The 15,994-nt window shown below is 43.9% G+C and overlaps 1 long non-coding RNA gene across 1 annotated transcript; it reads right to left on the reverse strand.

The window, feature by feature from the left end:
- Window positions 1-433: 433 nt before the first annotated feature.
- On the reverse strand, window positions 434-11,256 carry LOC126084342 (uncharacterized). The gene is made up of 3 exons (XR_007519022.1): window positions 11,227-11,256; window positions 8,601-8,750; window positions 434-7,353 (listed from the first exon to the last, which is right to left on the reverse strand). It is a non-coding gene; the product is annotated as an uncharacterized LOC126084342 (long non-coding RNA).
- Window positions 11,257-15,994: the final 4,738 nt, after the last annotated feature.

Raw genomic sequence — 15,994 nt, forward strand, 5'->3', positions numbered from 1 at the left:
AGGATGGCACAGAACCAGGCAGTGTTTCATTCTGTTGTACACAGGGTTGCTATGGGTCGGAACCAACTGGACGATACTTAATAATAACAATGGCAATTGTGTATCAGGCTCTGTTCCAGATGTTGGAGATATAGCAGTGACCATGTCAAATAAAGCCTCTCCCCTTATAAAGCTGGTCCAGGTAGTTCTCTGTGCTGATTACTCTTCACATCACCCACCAGATCTATTCTCCCTTCTCTGTACTCTGGAGGCTGACCTCTGTGGTATGGATCACTTGGGCTGCCTTGCCCTCTGGCTTCCAGTTGGGTTCAGTCCAGGGCTTCCAAACGGTTCATTCTGGTTTGAACCCCTGCTGCGAAGTTGCATTTCCACCCTAGATATACTGAATCAAGTTCTTAAAATGTAGATTCTGATTCAGTGTATCTGGGGTGGAAATGCAACTTCTCAGAAGGGGTTCAAACCAGAATGAACTGGTTCGAACCCTTGGTTCAGACACTGGAAGGCCCAGAAGATGAAATGGTGAAAGGAGAGCAGGGTCAGGGTGGTTGTTGCTCCAGCTCCCTCTCTGCCTTCCCTGCCTGAGTTGTGGCAGTAATTGTATTCCTGCGCCAAAGGCCATACTTCCTATCAAGTGGCTCCTCTTTCAAGTCTCCACCTCCTCCCAGGATCTGGTAACACTCTTTCTTCCCCTTGCTCCTTCAGACCAAGGAGTAAGAGTGGTTTTCCACTTTTGCTACACCTGATGCTTCACCTTCCCTCTTTGGTTCCCTTTACCCTGTACTTAAGTTAAGGAGCCCTGTTGGCACAGTGGTTAAGCAGCTTAGCTGCTAACTGAAAAGTGTGACCCCATCAGCTGCCCCACAGGAGGAATATGTGGCAGTCTGCTTCCATAAAGACTTACAGCCTGGGCAACCCTATGAGGCAGTTCTACTCTGTTCTGTAGTGTTGCTATGAGTTGGAATCAACTCGTCAGCAATGGGTTTGGTTTGGATTTTTTGGTACTTAACCTCTGTAAATAGCTCCATTTAGTAAGTTCTCTGTAGTTTGATCATTTTTGGTGATTTTACCTGCCAGGATCATGACTGATGTATTCTCTTTTCAAGTACTCACCCTCACTAAAACTTTACATGGAAAACATTTCTAATTTAGGTTTGAAAAATATGGTCAGTGTGTCCATTGTGGGCTTTCAAGAAATACTGACCACTCAGTCATCAACTTTACCACAGCTCTAAAGCCCAGAATTCAAAGGGGTTTCATTTCATCTGCTAATACGAATCAGTTAAAAGAGACTGTCAAGAGCACTGTATTGAGAAGAAGTCTAGATCTATGTCTGAATTTTGCAGCAAAGAGTTCTGTAATCAATTAGCAATGTCTGCTATGAGCATAGGATGTAGACTGACAGCATGTGAAGCACATACGTGCCATTTCAGGCTATGGTTTTAGTATCACTGCTGCATCACTGTTTGTCATTGGCGTTTTCCATAAATATCTTTTAAAAACATAAATAAATGTATTAAGACCTGTAACGAGTAAACCCTGCATTTGTGCAAATCTATTTCTGTGAGTCATAAAACTTTTTCAAGTCACCTAGAGGATCAAGGAACTGAGGTGAACTGAAGCCTATGACCTTGAACCCATTGATACAGAGCTCTGGCTAAATCAAACTAAACTTCAAGCTACAAGTGCTTCATCTGCTCACGAAATCTGTACTCCTTTGGCTGTAGAAGTGTCGCAGTGATTTTTAAATTTTCTTTAGCGGCAGAACTCTTTGTTTAAATTAAATCTCACACAGAACTCTAAGAAGATAAAGGTAGCGTTGGTCTGACTGAAGAGACAAATGCCACCCCAAACGCCTCAGCAGATCTCTGAGACCTTGAGGCACAGTTTGAACACTAAGAGTGTAAAAATGGCAGGGCAGAGGTGTCTGACCTCCTCTAACTTCACAAGGGGAAGGGAGAATAAAGATCAATAGCCCAAGGCTGATTCCTGTGAAGCAGAAGTCAAACACACCTCCAGCCTCCAATCTTTTTACCATTTCTGACACCACCACACTCCCCCACCGCACTCTCTACGTCTCTGCTCGGTTTGATGATTCACTGCAATGGCCACATATCACTCACAGTTATGGGGTTTATTAAGGAAGTAACAGGTTACAATTCAGGATACAGTTGTTCAGTCAGGACAGGCTCTTCTCAGCCGTGCCCTCAGACAGGCCTCTTTCTGGTCCTCAGTCCCTCGGCCCAGTCTCTGCCCTGTTCGGGCAAGTGTTACAAAGCTCTTTAGCTCCGCCAACAAGTGCCCAGAGGTACCTGTCTCCACCACCAAGCCTTGGCCTAAAGGTGCTCAGCTCTCTTGCTCCACAGGTAAGCAAGCCTGGCTCCACCAGCAAGTTAGCCTGGAGTCACCCACTCCACCGGCAGGCCTCTTGGCTGAAGACACTCAGCCTTCTCTCCCCGCGGGCTCTCTGTCTCCTGGGTCTAGGAGAGTCTCAGTGCAGAATCCTGGATCCGAGGGATATTCTCCACTCCCGTCTCTTCTTCCTAGTGGTAGTCAGCCCCCTTTTCTGCCTCTGGGATGGCTGATTTTAAGCCTAGCAGGATGGCAAAACTGACCAATCCCCTCAGCAGGGTTCCACACGCCTTATTTGCATTGTCCCATCCTCCAAAAGGGTGCCATGCACCTTATTTGCATTATTAGCAAGCTACCCAATCCCCTTGGTGGGCCACAAGCACCTTATTTGCATAGTTCCACAAAATCATTTGGTAAGAGTTACAAGACCATGGCAAGAAAGGTCATATAAAAGCCATTCATCGCATTGCAAGAGAAATTCTCTTAGGTTTCTTGGGGCCCTAAGTAATTGCAGCAGTACAATATTTTAATCTGTTAACTCACTCTTTTCACCTTGATATTCCCGACTTCCCTGTTACCCAACCCCATTCATGCATCTAGTATTGAAGCACCCATTGCCTCAAAGAGGAGTTGCCCACGGAACTGCAGAACTAAAGAGCCAGATGCTTAGCTTTTGTTTTCAAAAGTCAAGGTCTGCCTGATTAATATTAGGCTATACAACATCAAAAAATGAGCCAGAAATATCAGCAGCTTTAGCACAAGAAATGTTACTGGGGTTGAGACTTCCTCCTTCATCTAGAATATACAAACTTGAAGTTCGATGATGCAGAGGAAGAGAAAGAATGGAGAGCTAACACTCACTTTTAAATTTCTTAGCCTGGAATCACTTTCCTTCGCATTGACTAGAAGTCACGTGGTCCCACCTTACAACAGGAGGGACGGGAAAGCTCCATCTTCCCACATGCCCAGGGAAAAAAGGAGAACAAGATACGGGTGAGCACTTGAGATCTCCACCACAGAAGAGTGAGACAAAGAAATTCAGAAGAATATGTGATCAGGCACGAAGCATTTTCCCCACCCCTTAAGTGAATGATGGGGAAGAAGTAGGGAAAAGGAAGTGATGAGAACTGACAAAGGGCCCTGATTTGAAGGGATCATGTGGACAGAAGCAGAGGCAGCATTCGTAGACACTCTTCCTTAGCCTGCCTGTGCTCAAGCAAGAACCCTCAGCACTAAGGAGACAAATGAAAGCTGAGTCAGTGCTAACAGGTGGCTCAGATTCCATTTCATCTGAAAGGCATTCTACACACCCAGAACTGAAGATCCATCCCCCTGGCATTTGGGGAAGATCTTCTATCAACAGTTGAGACCACACTTCCCATTGACCATCCAGAAGGACTGATGCTCACCTGTGCCCCTAGGCCTAGTCATCATCTGATTACTCCACTATGTGACAACTCCATGTGGACAACACACACACATACCCTAGGGCTTTCAAAGATCCAGAGCCAGAGTGTAGGGATGGTAATGGTACTGGAGTGGGAAAAAAAGTAACTACGCCAGCCATTCCCCTCCCCTCTTGAACATAATGAAATAGCTCAAGATTTCCCTACCAGCTAGAGCAAAAGTGAATTACCCTCCTACATTATGTGGCACTGAACTAACTCGTTTACCAACTCAAGGAAAGCCATAGAGCCATCTACTGGTCACAAGTAAAAAGAGAAGTCACCTGAAAACTAAAAACAACAAAAATAATCAAATTCAACTTTGATAACTTTATTATAGAAATGTGCTGGGAAGCGTCATCTCATCCTTTTCACTGCAAAAAAAAAAAATGTGAGAAACCTGAAGTTAGAAATGCCTTTAGTAAATGTGTTTAGGGAATTAGAATTGTAATATACCACAAGGCTACCTAGTCCACGGTTGTAAGGTGCTTTTCAATTCTCTCAATGCTACATGTTCACATTCTATAAAGATAAGACAGATTCATTCTATGAAACCTGAAACCTCCACATTTAACTAAGGAATTTGAGACCCTGCAGCTTGACTGATAGCTGATGCACTCAGCACCCACTTTTCTGCTACTAGGTGACATACAGTGTCCAGAAAAGGATGGTACACAATCGTAGAACCACCATAAAATCGTGAGACTTATTTTTCTGACTTTCTCAAAGAGTTTTAACAAAGTAGGAGCTCCAAAGAGTTGGGGGAAGTGTGGGAAGCAACGAAGGCTTCATTTTAACAGGTGCCCACTTTTAAAGGGCAATGCTCATTGGATTGAGAGGTCGAGCTATGTTAGCTTAAACACCAAGCAGCCTTGCTGCTCTGAAGGAAGGTGATGACTTCTGTTCACCCCAACCCACCACCACAGGTTTAAAACGTGACTCTGATAAGGTTTTCTACTTGAACTATAAAACCCAGAAAAGGCTCTTCAGACAAAAGCAGGGAAGAAACACCTTAGGGTCATTTTCACAGCCTGAGGGCATAATTCCAAAGCCTACACCCGGACACGATCCAGCCCACAGTAAACGCTACATTTGAGCACAGAATGGCTGACCTTTTATTGAGGGTCAGAAATCAGCTAATCTGTTTCTCAGTCTTGTTCCACAGAAGCTGAGCACATAGATCAAGTTTAACTAAAAAGATGCCAGATGTCATCCTTGCCAAAAAACGGAAATCTTCGAGGCACGTTGACCACCATGCACCGAGTACACAGCGCCACCTACAGCATTATTGGTGCAATTCATCGTAGCCCTCTTCAAAGGCAGCCGTGCAATGGCGGAAAAATCTAGGAGAACGCTACTTCAGGAACCCCTACCGGGCAGAACATATCTGGCCTAGACTTTAAACTTGGAAGGTATCATGTTTATTCGGGGGTAGAAAAAATAGAAAAGTGAGATAACGGGAGGACTCTGAGCCGATTGCTCACAGCCTTTTTTGCTTCCTTGCTTGCTTTAGTCTAAAAATACTGGTATTTGACGTGGTGATTTTTTTCCAAGAACTGCTGCAGGAACCCACCAGGGAGTAAAAGCAATCATAAATGACTGTGAGAGCAGCCGACACTGACATCTGATGTGAAATAGTCAGTCAATCATCTGCCATCTCTGAAGTTTAGAAAATAAAACCCTGGCAGAAGGGGCTCTAGGACCCTCAGACTCACAGAAGCTGGAGGTTGACGTGATAATAGCTGAGGGTTCTGGGAAGGGTCCCCAAAATCATCATCCCACTAACTCCTGAAAGTGCACCATCTTTTCCTTCTCTCTTTGAGTCTATCTTTACTGGTTCATTTATTTATTTTTTAATTAAAATTGATCAAGCATCTACTGTCTGGTCTAGGGAGAGAGAACGTAGAAGAGGGATGAAGAAATATATAAATGGGATTAGCTCTTGCTCTCAAAGAACGTGTGTCATTAATACTACCTAGAATTATAATTTTATCACAATAACATAATGTGCTCTCATATACAGACCCATATTTTCTACTGACTGGTGTTTGCTCAGAGAAAGGGAGGATTATTGGTTCTGAGGCAATCAAGGAAAACTTCATGGAGGAGAGGAAAAACTTCAAGTTCAGGCTCAAATGTAAACAAGGGAAAGTATGTCAAATGGAATTACTGATATGAGCAAAGGCATGGAGACAGGAAAGTACTAGATGTGCCCTATGTAAAATAACATGTACACGCCCACATGCATGCGCACACACACACCACCACACACACAGGCAGTAAGAGAGACGGACACACCCTCATTTACACACCATCCACTATCCCTTTTCCTGCTTCATTCTTTCTCACAACACTTAGCATCACCTGATTTGCACGTATTTGTGTGATTACTTCAGGTCTCTCTCCAATAGATGCGAGCTCCACAATGGTAGGAACTGTGTTTCATTCACTGCTATATCTCCAATGCCTAATTCGGTGCCTGGTACATCATAGCTTCTAGATAAGTATGGGAGGAAGAAAGGATGGTAAGGAGGGAAGGTGCTCAGGACACCCACTGGGGACCATGTGAGCAAGTCATGGGAAACATGATATTCCAAGTTTGGCTAGTGGGTGGGCTTTGAGTTGGCTGTACTGGTGTAAGAAAAGACTTCAGCCATCCAGCAGGCCTGGGTTCAAATCCCAGCCCAACTTACTTGAAAAAGTACATTGGAAAGGTACTTAAGCTTCCTAAGTTTTTGTTTCTTTATCTGTAAAACAACATACATGAAGTGGTGGTGGTGGTGGTGGTGGTGTTAGGTGCATCAAGTCAGTTCCAACTCATAGAGTGACTCCATGCACAACAGAACAAAACACTGCCCGGTCTTGTGCCATCCTCACAATCGTTGCTATGCTCGAGCCCGTTGTTGCAGCCACTGTGTCAATCCACCTTATTGAGGGTCTTCCTCTTTTCTGTTGACCCTGTACTTTACCAAGCCTGATGTCCTTTTCCAGGGACTGGTCCCTCCTGACAACATGTCCAAAGTATGTAAGATGCACTCTCGCCATCCTTGCTTCTAAGGAGCATTCTGGTTGTACTTCTTCCAAGACAGATTTATTCGTTCTTCTGGCAGTCCATGGTATATTCAATATTCTTCACCAACACCACACTTCAAAGGCATCAATTCTTCTTCCATCTTCCTTATTATTCATTGTCCAACTTTCGCATGCATATGATGCGATTGAAAATACTATGGCTTAGGTCAAGCACACCTTAGTCTTCCAGGAGACATCTTAGCTTTTCAACACTTTAAAGAGGTCCTTTGAGCAGATTTGCCCAATGCAATGCATCTTTTGATTTCTTGACTGCCTTGGGTGTTGATTATGGATCCAAGTAAAATGAAATCCTTGATAACTTCAATCTCTTCTCCATTTATCATGATGTTGCTTATTGGTCCAGTTGTGAGGATTTTTATTTTCTTTATGTTGAGGTGTAATCCCTACTGAAGGCTGTGGTCTTTGATTTTCATTAGTGACTGCTTCAAGTCCAGAGATATCATTGCTGATGTCAAATGGATCCTGCCTGAAAGCAGAGAATACCGGAAGGATGTTTACCTGTGTTTTATTGACTGTGCAAAGGCTTTCGACTGTGTGGATCATAACAAACTACGGATAACATTGCGAAGAAAGGGAATTCCAGAACACTTAATTGTGCTCATGAGGAACCTGTACATAGATCAAGAGGCAGTTGTTTGGACAGAACAAGGAGATACCGAGTGGTTTAAAGTCAGGAAAGGTGTGCATCAGGGTTGTATCCTTTCACCATACCTATTTAATGTATGCTAAGCAAATAATCTGAGAAGCTGGACTGTATGAAGAAGAGTGGGGCATCAGGATTGGAAGAAGACTCATTAACAACCTGCGTTATGCAGATGACACAAAATATGAAGTGGTATCTCCACCAAATACTTATTAATCACAATGGGGGAAAAAATGGTGGATTCATGGTGGAGAAATGTGACAGAAACCAAACTGACAAGGTGATCAAGTTAAATCACCAGGGGTGGGAAGAGTTGGCATCTATGCCGCCTGATGTAAGGCACTGAGAAGAGCATGATGTCATATCTGTGGATTTCCTGCCAAGAACACATGTCTTGAGGCTAATAATGAGGACATATCAGGCAGACCCAGGTTAAGGATCAGCCTCAAAATGGAAGATCAGTACTCTTTGGACCTTTCAAGTCATGCTGGTTGCCATCAAGCCAATTCTGACTCATAGTGACCCTATAGGACAGATCAGCACTGCTCCATAGGGTTTCTAAGGCTGTAATTTTTATGGAAGCATACTGCCACATCTTTCTCCCACAGAGCAGCTGTTGGCTTCAAACCACCAAACTTTCAGTTAGCAGTCAAGTGCTTAACCACTGCACCACCAGGGCTCCTGATCATCTAAATTGTTGTTGCTGTTAGGTGCCGTTGAGTCGGTTGCAACTCATAGTGAACCTATGTACACAGAACTTAACACTTCCTCTTTTTCGCTGACCCTCTACCAACCATGATGTCCTTCTCCAGGGACTGATTGCTCCTGATAACATGTCCAAAGTATGTGAGACGAAATCTCAATATCCTTGCTTATAAGGTGCATTCTGTCTAAATTAGCATGTACTCAAAAAAAAATCTGGGAGAGTGTACAGAAAAATCTACACCATCATAACAAACAGGAAAATACTAAGGAGCTACCGCAGACTGAAGACTAAAAAGACGCGAGAGCCCTTTATTTTAGATAGCACTCAAAATGCGCACTGACCCCAACAGTGAACTTGAACATACCAATGATTATGAAGGTGGCACAGGATCAGGCAATGTTTCGTTTTGTTTTGTTTTACATGGGGTGGCCAGGATTCAGAGCCGACTCAATGGCATCTAATAGCAACAAGGAGACATGACAATCGTCTACAACACATGATCCCAGGCTGGATCCTAGACCAGAAGGAAGAAAATGACATTGTTAGGACAGTTGGCAGAATTTGAAATGGGGTCTGTAGACTGAATGAAAATGTACCAATGTTGATTTTCTGATTTAGAAGGTTGTACTGGGTCTGACAGGGTCGCTGTGAGGCAGAATTCACTCCATGGCAATGGGATGGTTATTGGAGCCCTGGTGGTGTAGTGGTTAAGAGCTCAGCTGCTAACCAAAAGGTCGGCAGTTCAAATCCACCAGCCACTCCTTGAAAACCCCATGGTGCGGCTCTACACTGTCCTATAGGGTCGCTATGATTCAAAACCAACTCAGCAGCAATGGGTATGGATACAGTGGTTATTTAGGAAAGTGCCTTTGTGGGGGAAATGCCCACTGAAGTATTCAGAGGTGTTGGGACAACATGTCAGCAGCTTGTCCTTAAATGGTTCAGGAACAATAACAGTATTATTAATACTGTTTTATAACTATTATTAATAGTTATAAAACAGAATTTTTATTTTTATTCATATGAGATAGTATATGCAAAGCATCTGGAACAGGGTTTACACTCATTATACGCCAGTTGTCTCCCCCAAGTAAGAGGGAGGCGATGTCTATGCACTTGGCCGAAAGGAAGACTGACATCAGATAAACCCTCTGTTCCGCGTAAGAGAGTAAGGCCCACACAACAGCCAAGACTGCTGACCCTCCCAATATCTGGATAGCAGTGATAATAACAGATACTTAGCAAAGTGTCAGTATAATGGTAGTTCTTTTTGGATTACAAAGCACTTTTGAGTTCATTATCTCATTTTATCCTCACGGCACCCCAGTGAGGTAGGCAATTATCATTATCGTTGCTGGGTTTTTATATTATTGTTGCAGTTATTATTATGAAGAAATGGCAGTTCAGAGACCTCAGAGTAGAGCTCAATAAATAATAATTAAAATGATGGTTTACCTTTTCTAGGAGAGAAGCAAAATTGTACTCATAACTTGAGGCACGCACACACAGAGCCACAAGCCTAACAGCCTCTGGGCCCAGAGGCATCTCTCAAGACTCAAAGGAAAATGCCGGGATGGTGTTCTCAGCCTCGGTAAGGAGCTGTCTCACCTGACCACACCGTTCCTGAGAATGGGTTCCCTATCCTCGGTACAGAGCTCCAGGTCTCTCTGGGTCCTTCACCTTCCTCAAACCAGAATGTGAGAGGAACATTTGAAACAAAAGCACTGTTCTTGTGGAGACAGCATAGGTAGTCAGACAGGCTGGAGTTCTAATTCCAGCTCTGCTGCTGACCACATGGACTTGGGCGAGTTACTGCCTCCCCAAGCCCCTGTTTCCCAGTTTCCTCATTTGTAAAATGGACACAATGATAACAATTTTAGAGATAAGATATATATATATACACACGCACACAGCCAGCGAATGTCATTGTTCAGAAATCAAACATTGCATCACTGAAACGTGCAGCTGGCTTTAACCTTGGGATGACATTGCTTGGCCTAATTCTACTGGCTTGAATTTCTAATTATGTTTCCAGTTCGCATTTGTCCAGCTGTGTTGTTTATCTGGGACCACACCCGAGATTTCCTGAAACTTATGGCTTCATTTTCGTACACTCCAGCATCCCTGACTGGCCTTCTGGTGCCAAGCCAGGAAGTAGACAAGAGCCACCCCCGGCTCCTCTGGCACCAGGGCCTCTGTCTTGTTAGGAACGGTGGCCCTGTGCAACACCACCCATGCAGCATTCCAGCCAAGAACACACAACCACAATCCAATCAAGAAGAAATACCAGACAGTCTCAAAATGAGGAATGTCCCGTTAAAGAAGAGGCAGGGGGAAAATACGTCCTTCAAAAGGTCAATATCATAAAAGACAAAAAAAAAAAAAAAAGTTGTGGAAATATTCCAGATTAAAGGAGACTAAAGAGACAAGACAAATTCAATGCCTGACCCTAAACTAGGTCCTGTACTGAAAGGGGAAAAATGTTATAAAGGATATTAGATTAACTGATAAAATTAGAATGTGGGCAGTAGCTTATGTAAAATATTATATCAGTGTAAATGGTGAAGTTGGTAACTGTACTATTGTGATTATCAGGGTACGCGTGGTAAGAGAATATCTCTATTGTGTATTCAGTACAGCTAATACTGTAGTAGTTAGCATAATGTAGTATCTGGTTAGCGTTGACTCATAGCGACCCTCAGGACAGAGTAGAACTTCCCCATAGAATTTTCAAGGAGCGTCTGGTGAATTTGAACTGCCTACCTTTTGGCTAGCAGCCGTAGGTCTTAACCACTACACCACCAGGGTTTTCGGGTAGTACTTAGGCATAAAAGGTCATGATACAGGTAGCTTACCTTCAAATTATTTGCACAAAAAAAAGATGTATATACATATATATTCTACACTTTTGGTGTGTGAGGGTCTCAAGGCTGCCATGACAAAGGGCCACAAACTGGGGGACTTAAAAGAACAGAAATGTATTGTCTCACAGTTCTGAAGGCTAGAAGTCTGAAGTCAAGGTATCAGCCATGTTGATTTCTTCTTAGGGCTCTGAGAGAGATTCTTTTCCATCCCTCTCTCCTAGCTTCTGATAACAACCAGCAATCCTTGGCATCCCTCGGCTTGTGGATAATTCTAATCTCTGCTTCCACCTTCACGTGGCTGAGATCGGCAGTACGCCGGTCATATTGAATAAACAAGGGGCTGTGCCTGCCACCTTCTGTAATACAGAGAACTAACTCCTTATGTTTAAGCTCTCCCCTTATTAAGTAATATGGGAACTAACCTCTGCCTTAGAATATCTCCTTATTTAGGTATACTTCCGGTTCTGACTCAGCTAAAGAAAACAAGGGACTGGGGTCTTCAGTCCAGCCAAAACTGGTCTTGAACCTGTTTAGGCCTGCCTGACATGAGCAGTATGGAAGACCCTATCCCTCAGATGACCTATTCACGTCAAAGGCCGAAAAACCTACCCCCATCTAAGCCCCGGACGTGGGCAAAATGCCATCTTTGTGGCCCCCCCATTCAGACTGAGCAGGTGCAAAAGACTGGACCGCCCCGAAACACTTTTTTGGGTCAAACCAGTCAACAAGTTGGCCCCTCCTTGGGGTATTCCTAAGGACCCCAGACCTGATCTACCGTACCTATATAAACTCCTTAAACAATAGTTCAGGGAGACACCTTGGTGACCAGAGTCCGGTGTGCTCCTTTACGTGGCCAACTAAATAAAGCTTTTTCTTTTGCTTTCATCCACTCTGTATATCTTCCTAGCCATGCCAAGCAGACCTGGAAGGGAAGATGGTTACGTGGCCATCTTCCCTGTGTCTCTTCACTTTTATAAGGACACCACTTATATTGGATTAGCACCCACCCTGTTCATCCTGCTAATAACATCTGCAGAGTCCTTATTTCTAAACAAGGTCATGTTCACAAGTACTGGGGCTTAAGACTTCAACATATCTTTTGGGGAGACACAATTCCATCTGTAACGTAAAGTACGTGTGTGTTTGTGTGTGTGTATATATACATGTATGTATGTGTATATGAATATATATGTACATAGATGCTATATATTTGGAGAAACAGAGAGAAAACACAAATAATAAAACAAAGTAAATGGAAGTAAAATATTACACTAGGTAAATCTGGACAAAGAGTTTATGGGTGCCCCAGGTACTATTTTATGTTTGCAACTTTTCGTAAGTGTGAAGTTATTTCCAAATAAAAAAATGAAAAAAAGGAAACAACTCTTCTGGCCCCCCACTGCTGGGTTCTTGAAGAGCCAACGGATGGGAAGAATTCAGGTACGTCTTTGTCGCTCACCAGTCCCTTTTCTGTGCCATTATCTTTGTTAATGATAACTTTCATTTGTATAATATAATTAAAATAGCTAACAATTATCGTGTTTGTGTGCTGGTAGGGTACTATTTTAAGTGCTTTACATGTAAGGCCACACTGGAATGCAGCAGTGGAGTAACACAGTCGGTGTACAGCCACTACCAGCTCACCCGTGCTTCCTCCCTCCGTCACAGGGAGCCCTCGCCCCTGCCCCGTGAAGCCATGATGTGAGCTGGGGAGCCATCAGGGCAGGAGTGGTAGATGCCATGAGGATGAGGGCCACCTGTTTATGTAACACAGATTATCAGGCTTCAGCCCAAACCAGCCTAAACAGGACCCCTAGTGAAGGCCCAGGAAGCGGGAAGCTGTATTTTGGAAAAAGCTGATTATCATGGGAGCCACAGAATGCAGGTAACCAGCATCACGACCCAACACTGGTACCTAAAAAAAAAAAAACAACAGTAAGGTGTAAATGTCTAAGGTAGACAGGGTCTTTGCCCTCTAGAAGCCTAAAGCCTGGTGGGGGCAATCAATAGATCCAAAATGCTTTAATGAAAATTTAAAACCTGTCACTTTAAATCAAGGTAGATATGGTAGGTACACGTGTTGTAGGAACTGACAGATAGGGAACGCAGCAGTTACTTCCCGATGGGGCGATCAAAAAGGGCCTATTCCGATACCAATTCTGGTAAAAAATAAGTAGAATTTAGACACGCAGTGGGGTGAGGGAAATTAACACCAGAGACAGGAATAGCATGAGCAAACACACAGAGGTGAGCGAGGCTGGTCTCATTCGTTAGGAGGTCGTCGCTGTTGTTAGGTGCCGTCGAGTTGGCTCCAACTCATAGCGACCCTGTGTACGACAGACCGAAACCCTGCCCAGTCCCGCCCCACCCTCACAATCGTTGTTATGCTTGAGCCCATTGTTGCAGCCACTGCATCAATCCATCTTGTTGAAGGTCTTCTTTTTCAATGACCCTCTACTTTACTAAGCATGATGTCCTTCTGCAGGGACTGGTGCCTCCTGAAAACATGGCCAAAGTATGTGAGATGAAGTCTTGCCATCCTTGCTTCTACTGAGCATTCTGGCTGTACTTCTTCCAAGACAGATTTGTTCATTCTTCTGACAGTCCAGGGTATATCCAGTATTCTTCGCCAACACCATAATTCAACGGCATCAATTCTTATTCCACCTTCCTTATTCATTGTTCAGCTTCTACATGCACATGAGGCGATTAAAAACACCTTTCAGGTGCACCGTAGTCCTTAAAGTGCATTTCAACACTTTAAAGAGATCTTTTGCAGCAGATTTTCCCAATGCAATGAGTCTTCTGATTTCTTGACTGCTGCTTCCATGGGTGTTGATTGTGGATCCACGTAAAATGAAATCCTTGACAACTTCAGTCTTTTCTCTATTTTTCATGATGTTGTTTATTGGCTCAGTTGTGAGGATTTTTGTTTTTTTTTATGTTGAGGTGTAATCCATTCCGAAGGCTGTGGTCTCTGATGTTCATCAGTAAGTGCTTCAAGTCCTCTTCACTTTCACAAAGCAAGGTTGTGTCATCTGCATAACACAGGTCGTTAATGAGTCTTCTCCAGTCCTGATCCCTCGTTCTTCATATAGTCCAGCTGCTCAGATTATTTGCTCACCATACAAATTGAATAAGTATGGTAAAAGGATACAACCCTGACGCACCCATTTCCTGACTTTAAATCACACAGTATCCCCCTGTTCTGTTCGAACAACTGCCTCTTGGTCTTAGGACAGGTTCCTCATAAGCACAGTTAAGTGTTCCGGAATTCCTATTCTTCACAATGTTATCCATAATTTGTTGTGATTCACACAGTCGAATGCCTTTGCATAGTCAATAAAACACAGGTAAACATCTTTCTGGTATTCCCTGCTTTCAGCCATGATCCATCTGACATCAGTAATGACATCCCTGGTTCCACATCCTCTTCTGAATCCGGCTTGAATTTCTGGCAGCTCCCTGCCGATGTACTGCTGCAGCCGCTTTTGAATGATCTGCAGCAAAGTTTTACTTGTGTGTGATGAATGGAAAGTTAATCCAGTATCCTAACCAACCAGTTGCCTTTGAGTCGATCCTGGCTCACGGCAACCCCATGTGTGTCAGTAGAACTGTGATTCATAGGGTTTCCAGTGGCTGACCTTTTGGAATTAGATCATCAGGCCTTTTTTCCAAAGCCCCTCTGGGTGGACTCGAACCACCAACCTTTCAGTTAGTAGCCAAGTCCATTAGCCATTTGCACCACCAGTATTCTAGCCCCCAACTAAAGAATCTGGGTTTGATTCAATAGACAGTGAGGAGTGAAACAGGTAGAACTGAGCTTTAGGACACTCAGCCAGACCCACGGGACAGGAGAAAGGGGAAAAAAGGGAAGGGAAATGGAGAAAGAGGAAGACTGGTGCCTTTAGGTTCTATTAGGCAGAGGAAAGCAGCTGCTCAAGGCTTTAGTCCAAAGCGACATCAGGGCAAGGGAGCACCAGACCAGACTAACCTGGGAAGAAGCCTTAGGTAAGTGTGCCAGCTTGCATGCATACACACACGGGCACACACAGGCACACACACACACACACAGACGCACAGGGCAGCTTGCCAGCCGTGACTCACAAAGGCCTCTCCTTGCTCTACAGCTTCGCCCCATATGGCCTCAGTGATCAACAACCCAGATTTTACAGGACTCCTAAATTCAAAAGTCTGCCTCCTGTCAAACCAGGTGTAACCTAATTTCCACTTCCAGAAACGTGCTCGTACTACATACAGTCCATATTCCCAAGGCTGTTCATCTCCAGTAACAAGTAAATAAGGCGTTTGTGTGGGTTTTTATGTTTGTCAAAGGGCGGCCTGAGGAAAAGCAAGAACTGTAGTACGATAAGAAGAGAGAGGAGCGCCCTCTTGAGGCTCTAGCCTGACCTTGTCGCTTCCTAGCCACCTTGACTTTGGGTAAGTTACTACTCCAAGCCTCCGTCGTCTGTAAAACAGGCAAAATGCCTTCCAGTAGTGTAGCTGTGAGGATTAAAAAAGAGAATGAATGCAAAATCACCTATCCAGGTGTCTGGCCCAAAGTGCTCAGTCAGCTGTAGCTATTAATAACGCTTTGATTATGATCGCGATTACCGTAATGGCGGAGCCAACTCACCTCAGAAGAAATGCTATTGCCCTCCTCCCAGCACCCACAGAATTTATCCAAAACCTCAAGTTAGTTTCACTCCTTAGTAGTGCCCTTATGCACAGTAAGTCTCACCTACTAAAAATATTTGAGTTTCTGGCGAAGTTTTTAGCAAAGAATGTTGAATATACCATGGGCTGCCAAAAGAACGAACAAACCTGTCTTGGAAGAAAGTACAACGAAAATGCTCCTTAGAAGCAAGGATGGCGAGAGTAGGTCTCACATACT

This window comes from Elephas maximus, chromosome 10 (assembly GCF_024166365.1).
Source record: "Elephas maximus indicus isolate mEleMax1 chromosome 10, mEleMax1 primary haplotype, whole genome shotgun sequence".
Classification (NCBI taxonomy): domain Eukaryota; kingdom Metazoa; phylum Chordata; class Mammalia; order Proboscidea; family Elephantidae; genus Elephas; species Elephas maximus.